Raw genomic sequence first — 12795 nt, 5'->3', positions numbered from 1 at the left:
TAAAACGAATTAGTCCGAGCAGACCTACATGAAAGGTGAGAAGTGAGTAACTGCGCGCGCTGTCGCGGTGTATATACTGTACAACACACGTTTATCAACCTTTTGATAAAAACGCTGCCTTTTGTAAAGTGAAAGTACTTTACAAAAGAAAAACTGCTTTATTTTAGTCATGAATTCACAATCACATCAAATTCCAGCTATTAATTCCAGCCGTGGTTAAATAATGTATGAAATAATTATTAAATGCTGGACACAAACAGCAAATATGATGATTATTATAAAAAGCCAGAAGAAGTTCGTGGTCATAAAATAATATTTACTTAATAATATAATATATATAGTTCATTCATGTCTTCTGATGATGTCGACACATTTTTTACGTTTTAAATAAGATATCTTGGCATATTCACGAATCAGGACATTCGCATAGTTAAGACTACCAGATAGCCTACTATCAGGAAATTAAATTAATTTCAACACCATGTAAACCGAGACATTGCCATGTCTTTCACTGTTTTGTCCCTGTTAAAACATTACAAAATGTAATATATATATATACGATATAAGATACTTATTAAGAATTTTAAAGCACGAATTTGGGCATCTCATTTCATCATTATAAAAAAAAATAGGAAGCACATATACACACATTTATCATGAAAGATCTGTTGTAAAGCAAAATAAAATTCATGTTTGCTTCAGCATTGGGAACAATATTGTTTTAGACTAAGTAATTATACACAATTCTTCGTTGTACAGTACTTGGTCCGGCTTTTAAATAAAGTCCTTCCATGCGCCATCTGGCGGATATTCAGTGAAGCACAACACATTTATTTAAATTCCCGAATGTTGCTTACGGCAGGTTGCGGCGCGCCGCACGCTAAATTGAGGCATCCCGCGGAAAACACGCGCAGTCTAAATGGCCACATCTGTACAAATCACAACATCATAAAATCACAGAATTACAACCACAAATCAAACCTATCTATTCTAATTTTCTAATCATGCATTCCCACCAGCCACCTGATCAGGACTTTTCCACCTGTCACCGTAGCCCTGCTAAAGGAATTTTCCAGTCCTTAGAGCAGCGGTTATACAGGAATTTTCCGCTGGAATTTTTCCACTCGCCCGTTCAGCCCTATCTATCATGCCAATCATTATACCTGGACATACTATGGTATCATGATGATAGCGGTACCCACGAGATTTCCTTTCACACCGTAGTTGTATACTACATATTACCACGGTAACTAGGTATATTGTAGTACACGGTTACTTGTTCCATGCCAACGCATGCATGCACACCTACACAATCACGCACCCTCCCTACCAGTATTTCTTATATCCACTCTTCCAATCAACACTATTTGTTAATTGAAGGCAGCCCTACTTGTAAAATGTTACACACTTAAACAATACAAATAACAACAAGCTCAGCTCAGCAAGCACAAAAGCACATCAACATCAATTTATAAGCGCATACTTTTTTGCTATTTCATCAAATTGCATTTAACATTACATTACACATTACAATTACTCAATTTCCACATAATTTGGTTCCCGGGGCCAGCCAGTACGTCCCCCAAGAATCACCTGACCCTCACAGACAGCAGAAAAACTATAGCAGAATTTGAATAACAGGTTTCTGCTTACCTTGTCCCTATTGCCAGCAGTTCCACTGACTGCGTAGGGCCGCCGACTCCAAGGGGCAGCAACGACCAGCCGGGGTATCCTATGCCGACAACGCCAATATGTTGTGGCAAATTTGCTGTGTACTATGCCAATTTTCCAAAACAAAATAAATAACTACTCAAGCACTGAAATAGCAAAAGAGTTTATTGCAGCCAAAAGTAAATGGACAGCACTGGGCCAGCCAGACAAAAGACAAACCGACAAACTGCGAAGCTGTCTATCTCTCACCTCCTCTAACTTCCCTAATTTTACATGGTTTATATACCTTCATTTAACACTTACATCATTGTTTGCTCCTCCTTAAGTCAAGAAATCACTTAATATTTATGAGATGTAAGCCAATTTTGCCTAGGTTAGATTGATGTAGCGCCTCCCAATTGCGTAATCTCTTTTTTTCTTTTTTCCATCTCATATTTATTTAAGTCTGGGCCTAAGGAGTCTTATGCTTTCCCTTTTTTGGAGAAAATTTGGTTTGTTTCTTTTTCTTGACCAGACCATTGACCACCGCTGGTGACTTGAGGTTTTGCTGAAGCCGCAGTCAATTTTTCTGAATTTTCCTCATCAAGATGTGTAAGTGTTCTATTTAAATAATTATATTTTATTTTTTATTATTCCCATCACAGTATATTTTGTCTTATTTGTTTTTAACTGTCCATTAAATATATTTTAGAGATTTTAGATATTTTAGAGACATTTATAGAAATTATTTGTCTATTAGTACTTTAACATATGTTCTGGTTATTCATTTAGATTATGCTTATAACTAATTAATTTAACTGATTATTTTAATGATTTTGCCCTTATATTTTAACTAAGATAAGCATTGAGGTTTCAGATTAATTCAAGATTAATCAGATTAGTTCAATTAATTGATCATATTTGTTAATATTTAATTTTTGTTTACTTACTATTCCCATATTATGTGGGAATATAAGGTTAGTTTAAACAATCACATTAATCTAATCATTGCATGATTATTTGCTAGTTTTGAACCTACACTACTAAAATCAAGATTACGTGATTACATGTATACATATATATAAATTATTATTGTGTATATTACAATATTAGTTCAATTTGGTTACTGGTTGGTAAAGTAATAATTAATTTTTTAGTTGTGCATGTTGCAGTATGCTTTGTTTTGTTATATTTCCTTTAATATGTGCAAAGTGCATTTGTTCAGATTTTCTTATTGTTCTAGTTCGCAGGCAGCGCTCTTCTCATACACCTTCTCGTCTAAGATTCCTTCTGGGAGCAGGTGGCTACACCTTCCCTTACCCAAATCATCACAATTTGCGTCTGATTCGAGCTCTGATGGGTGAGGATGATGATACAGCTGAAGATCAGTGATTTTCTTTACCAATTTACCTGATATACTTCTTATATTTTTCTTAACAATTTGGTAAATCTAATTTATGTTGTTTATCTGTTTTTCAAAGCAGAAGTCTGGCTTTTTTGCACTTTGTCCCAATTAAAGCAGAACCGAAAGTTTATTTTTATATTTTGGATCACTGCCTGCACTTTCTGAATTTTCCATTCCAATAAAGTTCCTTAATTTCTTGCACTCTGTGTGTACGGGTTGTTCTTGGGTCACACTTTGCATATTTTCTTAATTTACATTACCCAACCATCCTTAATCATCTTAAGCGTAAACGTAGTGAATATTATTAGTATTATTATTACAGATTACAGGTTATTATTTTTCCTGATGTTAGTTTTCTTATCTTATTGCTCTATTACCTAACTCTTGCCTTCTGCCTGCATGTTTTTCTCACTTCCTTAATTTGTAGTGCAGGCGTCTCTTTGAACAAGTGCTGCGAGGATTAAGGCCTCTTGAACTAAGGCCTTCTGGGTATTTGGTACCTTCCACTCAACTTCAATTATAGATCAATAATTTTTTTCCACACCTTGCAGTCTTAAAGAAATCGCCACTGGACCAAGGGGTGCCCAAACCAACACTGGAGAGGAGCTGATAAGGACGACAGGGGGTTTGAGTGCAGCGCTGGAGCTATCTGTGTCCTCTGTGATGGGTACAAGGGCAAAGAGCCAACTGGAAGCATCAGTCATTACACTTTCACAAGAGGATGAGGCAGACATAGGGATTAAAGAAGAGTCCTCTTTTGAGCACCCAAAAGAAAAAAAGACCATAAAGGAGGAGGAAAGAAACACCCCAAAAAAAGACACTGAACCAGAATCAGACAGCAAGGAATACAAATCAGAATCTGTTCTGATTCTCAACCCCCAGAAAGAGAAATTACCAGTCATATACAGCGAGGAATCCATACACAGATTTTTAAAAGGGACAAAAGGGGCCAAAATATTTACATGGAAGACCATAGAGATCATAAGAAACCATTCCAAAGTCCAGCACACAGGAAAAAACATTCTAATATTCCTATATATATATATATATATATATATATATATATATATATCAGCTGCAGGGACAGGGCAACTGGTTGCAATCGAGGGAAAGATGAATGCAGCAAAGTACAGGGATATCCTGGACGAAAACCTGCCCAGGACCTCTGCAACAAGACAAGACAATGACCCTAAGCACACAGCTAAAATAACAAGGGGGTGGCTTCACAACAGCTCTGTGACTGTTCTTAAATGGCCCAGCCAGCGCCCTGGTTTAACCCCCTGGGGTCCGAGGTGATTTTGGGGCTCTTGAGATGTTTGCTCTGATATTTGTGTTTTTTTTAGCTACTTATAATATATTATTGACCAACCTGTATTTTTCCTGTAATCAGCACATGTTACTGTTCTACAATAATACGTGACCAAAATGAATGTTTGTGTTTGCATTTTTTAGGAAAAAAAATATTATGCGTGGTTAGTAAGTTTTGTGAAAATAAAAGTAGCTGAAATAAGGCCATGAAACTCATACAGAACATTTGTTCACAAGACTTTTTGAGAACTGGGCTTGTGGACTAGTGTTTTTGTTTTAAAATGATGTAAAAATGATCTTGTTTACTTGCTCACAGAAAACAATATAGTGATTAACATTTTTAAGTCACTTTTTGAGTGTAAAGGGTCTATGCGAGAAGGCATAAACTATCATTACTAACACAGTGATTCACACCTGAGAAGACAAAGGCCTGCATAATGAGCTGCACAATGAGCCATCAGACAGGTATGTGACTGAGAGAAGAGTTACAAGAAAGAATCTGAGGACAAAATAAGTTTATATATTTTCAGTGTTTAGGTTATTTGAGAATGTATTTGACAAACACAAAACTTGGGATTTACTTGCGAGTTCAGTTAAACAGTTTATTAGTAACAATCAAAGTTGACTTTTTAGTAGCATTACTGCAGTCACTATAACAGAAAATATAGCTGTTATCACAAATTACACATAAATTACATGTTAAAATATAAAAGTGTAAGAACAGTGCAAAAAACCAACAACTGTAATCAGGAAGATAATACAGGGTGTAAGGTTTGTTAAGTCTACTCTTACACCCTATGTATTACTACTCTCTCACATAGTGCTGAGAAAATGTACAGGGACTGAGGAAAAAGGGGACACAGATGAACATATATACTGCTGCGGAATTTACACATGAAACATGGCTCGGTGTACAGAAGACTCAATCAGGGCAAAACTGTGCCAAAAAAACTCCAACAACAGCTACAGTGTTCTCAAAGATAGTGGTATATGCCGAGCTAATGATATACGCCCTCGTCAGTCAGAGGTTAGCAGGAATAACTTTACAGAGGTGTTTAAATTAGCGAAGGCGATGTCTGATGAAGTAGTATGCTCTGGTCCCATCCCAATGAGACGTGGCGACATAGCTCACAGCAGGTTATGGTCGCTGAACGAATGTCCAGGTGGTGCTCCGAAAACAATGTGGGCTTCATAGACAATTGGAAGACCTTTGAGGGCTAAACTGGCCTGTTAGGGCGGGACGGTGTCCATCCCACTTATTTCCTGTAGTATAGCTCATAGTCTCAGAAGAGGCCTAGTTAATCGGGAGTTAATCCAGAGCCCAGGCCAGGGAGCAGACAGACAGGCTAAACCAACCGTCTGCTAGCTGCATAGAGTCGTCACCCAGGGTTCACTGTATTGAGACTGTTTTAGTAATTTAATTAACATAGATACCACAAACTCGGATGCGCAGCGGGCACCTCTGATCTGAAGCTAGGACTGTTAAATATTAGATCTCCCGCATCTAAAGCAGTTATAGTTAATGAAATTATCACGGATCAGGAATTTGATATACTCTGTTTAACAGAAATCTGGATTAAACAGGATGAGGATGTAGCTCTAAATGAAGCTAGTCCTCCTGGATACAGCTACATACACCAGCCTCGGTTAACTGGTAGAGAAGGTGGCGTCGCAGTTATTCACAATGATACTTTAACTGTTATACAAAAACACGGACACAAATTTAATTCATTTGAAGTTCTCTATAGTAAAATAACAAGTGTAGCTACAAATATTAAGTCAGCTCAGTCGATTCCACTAATTGTCATTTACAGACCTCCAGGGCTGTACTCTGAAGTTCTAAGTGAATTTGCATATTTCCTCTCAAACCTAGTCGTTTCTGTAGACAAGGCGTTAATTGCTGGGGATTTTAATACTCATTTTGAGAATCCAGAAGACCCTGTGCTTAAAGCATTTATGTCCATACTGGACTCAGTAGAAGTAAATCATTGTGTAGTAGGACCCACTCATAAAGCAGGTCACACTTTAGATTAAATAATAGTCTTCGGATTAAGTATAAGAAATTTATTTACATGTCCATTGTCTGAAGCTATATCAGATCACTATCTTGTCTCAATTCATGTGTGTCATAGTAATAAAGTACACACAGTGCTGCTCTACCGTACTAAACGTACATTCACATCAACTACCACACAGAGTTTTATCAGTAATCTGTTAGAGTTCTTTAAAACAGACCGCTCGGAAATTAGAACGTAAATGGCGTCAAACTGAATTGTTAGTATTTCAAATAGCATGGGAGGAGAGCATCCTGAACTATAGAAAAACTCTTAGTGTAGCTAGATCAACGTATCTCTCCACTCTTATAGAAAAGAACAAAAATAATCCTAGATTTTTATTTAATACCGTAGCCAAATTAACCAGAAATAAGACCACTGCAGAAATCTCCACAACAACTTTGTGTCCTTTAACTTCACTCTCCTTGAAGAGAATGAACTAATTTCACTCATCTCTTCAACACAATCTCTATCAACCTGTACATTAGATCCTGTACCAACACATTTTCTTAAACAGATAGTACCAGCAATAACAGAACCCCTGTTGAGAATGATTAATTCTTCACTCAGCATTGCGTATGTTCCAAAATATTTTAAATTAGCAGTTATTAAACTGATTATAAAAAAACCTGACCTTGACCCCTGTCAGCTTTCCAATTACAGGCCAATATCAAACCTCCCCTTTATCTCTAAGATTCTAGAAAAGATAGTAGCGGAGCAGCTATGCTCATATCTACATAGAAATGGCATACATGAACTGTATTAATCAGGATTTAGGCCTCATCACAGCACAGAGACAGCACTCGTTAAAGTAGTAAATTACCTCCTATTGGCCTCTGATTAAGGTTGTGTAACCATGCTTGTATAACTCGACCTCAGTGCAGCTTTTGACACCATTGATCACGCTATTCTTCTTCACAGATTAGAAAATGTAGTAGGAATTAAGGGTACAACCCTCTCCTGGCTCACACTGGTTCCACAGGGTTCAGTTTTAGGTCCATTGCTTTTTTCCCTTTACATGCTTCCACTGGGCAACATAATCCGTAAGCATGGTATTAGTTTTCACTGTTATGCTGACGACACACAGTTATATGTCTCAGCAAAACCTGATAAGATAAACCAGGTTACTAAAGTTGAGCAATGTGTGCAGGAAATAAAAAATTGGATGCTAATTAACTTCCTTCTGCCTAATCCAGATAAGACAGAAGTTCTGGTCATAGGACCGCATACAGCTAGAAGTAGGATTCTAGATCACTCTGTAACTTTAGGTGGCCTTTCTGTTCCATCAATTGCAACAGTAAAAGACCTCGGTGTGATTATAGATTCCAGCCTTTCATTTGAAGCTCATGTAGATAATATTACCAGGATAGCATTCTTTCACCTCAGAAATATTGCCAAGATAAGAAATATATTGTCACTAAACAATACAGAAAAACTAGTTCATGCTTTTATCACCTCTAGGTTGGACTATTGTAATGCCTTACTGTCTGGTTGTTCAACTAGGTGCATAAACAAGCTTCAGCTAGTCCAGAATGCAGCAGCGAGAGTCCTTACTAGAACCAGAAGATACGAGCACATCACACCTATCTTATCTTCACTTCATTGGCTCCCTGTGAAATTTCGCATTGATTTTAAAATACTACTTCTGACATATAAAGCATTAAATGGTCTCGCACCGCAGTATCTGAGTGAACTGCTAGTGTCTTACGATCCGCCATGCCTACTTTGATCAAAGGATGCAGGCTGCTTATCAATATAGCGTATTATGAAAACTACAGCTGGGGACAGAGCTTTTTCTTACAAAGCCCCAAAATTATGGAATAGTCTTCAAATTAGTGTTCGAGACTCAGACACTGTCTCAGTGTTTAAGTTGAGGCTAAAAACCTATTTATTTAATCAAGCATTTTTATAAATAGATTTGCCTTAGGTAAAGAAGGTATTAGGTAAAATCTGGGGGACTCATGGACGTAAAGTATTATGGTGAACTGGTATGTTTAGATGCTGTCCTCCGCACTCTCATTGATCACTCAGGTTTGTTGACGGTAAGGTGATTGGTTGCTTTACATCTCAGGGAGCCCTCATGTCTGTGTTTCCTTCTGGCTCTCCCTTTTAGTTATGCTGTTATAGTTAGTCCTGCCGGAGTCTCTGCTTGCACTCTACAGTAAATATACATTTACATTATACATTATATGACTGTGACCAGACCTAACTGTTATCTCTTCTCTTCTGCTCTTTCTTCTGCTCTTTCTCTTTCCTCTCTCCCCCTCTCTCTCCTTCCCTCTCTCTCTCTGTCGAGCTCCACATGTCGTTCCTGAGCTGCCAGTGATCCAGACTCCCTCTGCCCTCCGGACCTGTCTGACCCATCCTGGTGCCCCGCTTCTTTTTGGAGATCTCGTCACATGGATGCCCTGTGTGTCTCTCTGGGATGCGTCTCATGTCTGGGGATGGTTCTTTCTACCTAGAAGATGGTTCTGGCCTCGACTGGTGTTGGCACCTGTTTCTCTGAGGACTTGACTGTTCAATAGTTCAGGACTGGAACTTTATACAAGTCTACCTGAGTTTTCTATAACTGGACTCCATATTAATATCAACTAACATCTACTGTTATGCTGAACTGCCTGCCAACTAACACATGGTATGAATGCTGATCAATTCCTGCTTTCTGTTTCACCCAAATGAGGATGGGTTCCCTGTTGAGTTTGGTTCCTCTCAAGGTTTCTTCCTACTACCATCTCAGGGAGTTTTTCTTTGCCACTGTCGCCCTCGGCTTGCTCACCAGGAACTATCTGACCATTTTGGTTCATACACATTCAAATTCTATACAAACTTAAATAATTCTTTTGATTGTGTAAAGCTGCTTTGGGACAATGGCAATTGTTAAAAGCGCTATAAAAATAAAATTGAATTGAATTATGCGAATGTCCTGATTTGTGAATATGCCAACATATCTTATTTAAAGTGTAAAAATGTGTTGCCATCATCAGAAGACATGAATGAACTATATATATATATATGTATGTGTGTGTACAGTATATACTGTACAACGCGACAGCGCGCTCAGTTATCATCCCTCTTCTCACCTTTGATGTAGTTGTAAGTTATCAAACCGGTTTCGCGGATGGGGGAATTGCCAGAATTGAGGTGTTTAAAACTATTTAACAACACCGAGCAGACGTCTATGCCTAAAATGTATTTCGCCAGCAAAACATAGAATAAATAGAAATAAAATGTTTAATAGTACCAATCAAATCAGACTTTATAATTATTTTTAGTGTAATTCACAAATTTACTGAATATTTTATGTTTTTATGTGTATACGGTATGTGTTTGTATGTGAATATATTATATAAGTATGTGTTTGTGCGCGTCTCATATGTAAAATTCATATAAAATGCAATTCATGATAACACAGAAAGTTTCTGTTGATAAGTGTATGTGGATAAGCTGATAAGTGTATGTTGTCAAAGTATTTGTGGACATATAATTAGGAGAAAAATCCTAATTAAGGATGTCTTAAAACATAATGCAGTAACTCTATAAGCCCGCAATCTTATTAACGTTAATTATCGCCAGCCAGCACGAACAGGCGGCTCTGTCCCTTTGCCACCTATTCAGGAAGCCTACGGAGAGAGTGAGTAGCAATAGTAGATTTGGGCACACCCATCACAGACGCACGCCGTCACAGAAAGTAAAGGATCACGATGCTTAATATCCCGGAGCCCCAAAAAAATTATCCTGCATGTGTTTTAGGTGTTCCAGCTGCCACTGTTCTGGTGGCTCTGTCAGAGTAAATCATTCTGTAACAAACCTGTAAATTTTTTATGTAAAACAGGAACATCTGTATGAATAAATTGATATGAGGAGCTATTGATCAGTGACTTATGTAAACGACTTAGTTCAGATGTAAGTAAATGGAAAGAAAGTAAATGGCTGCGCTGTTTGGGGAGGGACATGCTAATGACGATTTGGTCTGCTGTGTGTATGTGTGTGTGTGTGTGTGTGTGTGAGAGAGAGAGAGAGAGAGAGAGAGAGGTGTCAAGAGGTCTTACATACTGATGAAACGTCAAGGATTATTTAGTGAAACAGAGGATCTGCTGAAAAATGTTAGGCACATCAGTCACTTAACCCCAAATAAAAGGTCTTTCTGAGTGTTATTATATAGTTAAAATAACAGATGTACAAACGGTGCGCACTAAATACTAAACCTAAGCCAGGCATGAGGATTAATAAACCAAGATAGCCCCATACCCATTTTTATTTTTTAAATAAAAATACCAAAGAATATTATTGCATATAGAGTGATTAAAAACAATGCAATTTATGCTATCATATGGAAAATCTCGATTTCTTCTATTCCAAGGATTAAAAATGGTAACAATGTCAACTTTAGAATCTAGAATCCAGAAGATTAAAAGTACACAAATTTAAAACCCTGAAAGTGTCCAGAAGAGCCTCAGATTCAAGAGGTTTTCGAAGTGGGGAGAGGTGCATTTCAGTTTCTCTAAATGTATAGGTGAGAACAGCTGATTCACACCTGGGGAGGGTGAATAATTTGTATTTGAATGTTGTCTAGCATTGTAAAGTACACACAGTTTGGTTGGCATGCGGGCACGGCCTGGTGAGCGGTGGGCAGCGGACATATTGGCAGCGTGGGCCCGTGGCCCGGGATCATTAGCAAGGATAGCTCACCAGCAGTGCCTAATTCCGCCTTCCCGCTTTTTCGCATATCTGAAGGGGAGGCCATCTAACTAGTGAGCGAGGAGTGATATTGATTTGGGCGCACGCCGTGACAGGCTAAAAAACCTATTGTCCTCAAAAATGTAACAGATGAGGACTCTGATTAATGTGCAAAAACTATAATAAAACTATATAAGACTACATAGCCTTTAAGACTTTTATTTAAGCACACTCACAATAAGGAAAAATTTTTATGATTTTGTAAATGTTTAAGAGCGAATAAGCTTTCAATAATAAGCAAATAAGCTGCACTTTTTTGTACTGTTTTTGGTAAACTTAAGCGCATCAGAAAATGAACGCAAACTTTTTGCGTGCGGCTGAGCGCTGATTTAGACTACGTAGTAAATGAAACAGGAGGACACATGACATGGCGAAATTAGGCATGGCTGGTGAGCCGTTTTTTAATCACTGGAATAGAAGGGATAGAAAGTTTCCTTATCGTAACATGTCTTGGATCATTTTTAATCGCTCGATACACAACCCATCATTTTTTTATGCTATTTTACAAGGGTAAATACAAATGGAATAATTTAATTTGGTTTATTTATTTATTTTAAAATAAAATCTAAAATTAAAACATTGTAGAGTAATTAAAAGCATGCATGTTATGATAAGATCGCATTCCAAGGATTGAAAATGGTAACAATGTCAATTTTAGAATGTAGAATCCAGAAGATTTTAAATTTACACAAATTTAAGAAGTGGCCTGAAGCAAGATCCAAGATCCTCCACTTTGCTAAAACCATGCACAGTGGGGAGGGCTGCATTTTAGTTTCTCCGAGTGTAAAGGTGAGAAAAGCTGATTCACACCTGGGAAGGGTGTATTTTTGCATTTGAATGTGTCTGACATTGCAAAGCACACACAGTAACACTTGGACAATGGAATATCGCAGAATGTGCGAGTTGACACTTGCACGGGTCACTTACCATTAAAATTTGAATTAAAATGCCACTCATATTCGTGTTTAACTAAATTCTTAAATCATCGTGTTTACACATGGGTTTACTACATAGAAGTTTCTGTTTTCGTTTTTTTTTTACATTGAGTTTAATCATGCAGCACTTAGTATTCATAGCAAAAGCAACCCAACAGTGTGATTAAAGTACCCGAAATAACACAGAATTTTGACCCAGCATAAACAACCCAACGATGTGTTTACAGAAACCCAGCATTTTTTTTTTTGTGTAATACTACAGTACTAACGAATGAAGTGCAGTCAAAGCCCTGGGATTTTGCGTGCTGTTGCGTTGTATTCAGAGAGTAGTACATATTTTTGTGGTTATTTTTTTCATTTCATGTCTGTTATTTTATCAATAAATCTGCTCATATCTGTGCACACGTTTATCAGCCTTTTGATCAAAAAGCAGGCACGCTGCCCCCTACAGCTAATGAATGGCATTTTCACAGCTTGCCGTGTGCAGCCGCGGCATGTCACGGGACTCCTTTTCTCAAAACGTGCGTTTTTAATTGCGACATCTGTACACAGCGCCTGAACGCATAAACGGAAACATTGATGTGGCTCAACTTCAAGAAACACACAACAACGCCAAAAACACTGCTGACTGGTCAAAAGAGTGGGGTGGGCTCACAATTCTGAGCCATAATACACCACTGTGTATGTGGTGGAGTTGCACTGCTTT

General features: G+C 37.8%; 1 long non-coding RNA gene across 1 annotated transcript; it reads left to right on the top strand.

Moving 5' to 3' along the window:
• The first annotated feature begins 2137 nt into the window (after positions 1 to 2137).
• On the top strand, positions 2138 to 3250 carry LOC128529915 (uncharacterized). The gene is made up of 3 exons (XR_008361091.1): positions 2138 to 2262; positions 2894 to 3010; positions 3135 to 3250. It is a non-coding gene; the product is annotated as an uncharacterized LOC128529915 (long non-coding RNA).
• Positions 3251 to 12795: the final 9545 nt, after the last annotated feature.

Source organism: Clarias gariepinus, chromosome 9, assembly GCF_024256425.1.
Source record: "Clarias gariepinus isolate MV-2021 ecotype Netherlands chromosome 9, CGAR_prim_01v2, whole genome shotgun sequence".
In the NCBI taxonomy this organism is placed as follows: domain Eukaryota; kingdom Metazoa; phylum Chordata; class Actinopteri; order Siluriformes; family Clariidae; genus Clarias; species Clarias gariepinus.
The sequence above is the reverse complement of the archived record's forward strand: the minus strand, read 5'-3'. Positions and strand labels throughout refer to the sequence as shown.